This window comes from Eurosta solidaginis, chromosome 5 (genome assembly GCF_040869045.1).
Source record: "Eurosta solidaginis isolate ZX-2024a chromosome 5, ASM4086904v1, whole genome shotgun sequence".
NCBI lineage: Eukaryota > Metazoa > Arthropoda > Insecta > Diptera > Tephritidae > Eurosta > Eurosta solidaginis.
Genome location: NC_090323.1, coordinates 247026222 through 247028422, shown reverse-complemented (window position 1 = coordinate 247028422; position 2201 = coordinate 247026222).

The window sequence follows — 2201 nt, the reverse complement described above, 5'->3', positions numbered from 1 at the left end:
GGAACGATTGGTGTTGCCCTTTCGCTGGTGTCAACTTTTTTTTAATACGCCATTTTGTACCAAGTCGTCAATTTCCTTTTCGATTCGTGCTCGCATTGAGAACGCTGGTCGCCTTGTTTTCTTGAAAATTGGTGTTAGTTAGGTTTCAAGTGAATACGTGCTTTCAACCCGGTTAGCTTGCCAATTGATGTTGTGTCGAGCATTCGTGGATACTTGTGCCTCAATGTTTCTAAAGATATTTTGGCATCGATTTTCAAGTGTATGCTCGCCACGAAAAACTTTGTTCCAGTCCAACGGCAATAGGTTCAGCCACTCACGCCCCAATAATGGATGGCGTTTTGATTCGAAAATGTATAATCGTAGCTCATACATTTTCCCCTTAGAAGCGACTTTGACATGCACGAAACCGAATACTTTGATATTATTTCCAGTGTAGCTGACCAAGTCTATGTCCGGTTCTTGTAGTTGTTGTTCTTCAATGCGTCCAATTTGCTGATTGTAATCGAGTTTGCTCATAATTGCGACCGGTGCGCCGCTGTCAATTTCAAAGTCTATAAAGAAAGAGTTTACTTGCATTGTAATCCAAAATTTTTCCCTTGGTGTGTGCTTAGCTTTGTTTTCGATGATATGGCAGATCTCCTCCACTTCACGTTGCTCAGCGTAGCTAGCCTCCGTTTGGTCCTTCTGCTTCCGTTTCGTTTTGATGCAAACTTTTTTTGTGTGTCCGGATATGCGGCATTCCGTACAGTATAAATTGTTTTCTGTACATTGTCGCGAAATATGTGGTCCGCCACAACGATAACAACTTTTTTTCGATTCTTTTCCTGAGTTTTTTATTTTATTGGTATTCTTCGACCGATTTCCTCCCGATGCACGATTTATTTTTTCCTTGAGTGATACTTGCCCAACATCTTTGAGGTTATGTGTCATTTCGGCATTACCTTTTTCAGACAGTTCCATTGCACGTGCTGTATTTAATGTGTTCTCGAGTGTTAAATCCGTTTTTTCTAGAAACCGATTTCGCATAACTTTGCTTTTCAACCCGAAAACTAGTTGATTTCTTAAGGCTGTCTCGAGATATGAACCGAAATTGCAATGCGTAGCTATTTTCTTCAGTTCAATCAAAAATTCGTCCACCAACTGATGGTCATGTTGCCGGCTTAGGTGGAAACGATAATTTTCCACGATTTCTAGCGGCTTTGCCTCAAATATTTCAGCCAGTGTCTTACAAATTTCGTCGTATTTTTTCTTCTCAGGTTCGGCCGGCGCTAACTTGTCGCACAATGTATTATACGTTGCATAGCCGATGTGATGTAGCAGCAAATGAAGTTTTTTGTTTTCCTGCGTTTCATTTATAGCAAACACGCTTTCTAAGCGACAAACTATGGACAATAGTTGGATATCTCCACGTGTAATTCTACCGTCCTCGTCGCCACTTTGTTGTAATGCTGTAGATTCACTTACTTTATTTCAATAATAGGGATTACCGTTCAATGATAGTATCGATTATTATGCTTATTAATAGTATCGAGTTTAATACTTATACTGTTTTCACACAGAAACTTAATGATCTCATTTCACCTGCTAATGAAATCGTAAATTTTTTGCTTTCACACAGAAGTAACTGCTCGATTAGTATGAAGGATGAGACAGACAATCATGGCGGAACGATATAAGGTAGAAGCATGGTGACATACCTACAAACAAACAAAATTCCATGTACTTGTAAATTCGATGGACAAATGTCAAAATCGTACTGCGCCGGTAGTTGATGTATCAAATCAAATAAAAAAGGTTATAATCAGCTGTTCGATGCGGCCACCTTGTATCGTTCCGCCATGCAGACAATGACATTTGCTTTGACAAATGACATTTTTAAGCACTGAACACACCAAAAACTAAGAAGCGGAAACGGTAGTGGAACGCTGCCAACAGAGTTGCATTGTGCTTTTGACTTCATTAGGCATTCGATTAGCTACTAATGAAATAATAATAGATTCGAATTTTTTAGGGAAGATTGAGCTCAATAAACGTCTTAATGTAGAAATTTGCCTTTATTATTCAATAAGCCGTCTGTTTGAAAATAGTATTAAGGCTAGTAGGTCGGTGTATTTATAACACGCAGGTACCCGCGGGTCTTTTTTCGGTTTTTCGTTAGTATCTTTTGAACGAGTTAAAATTTTTATTTTCCGCCTTCGGAT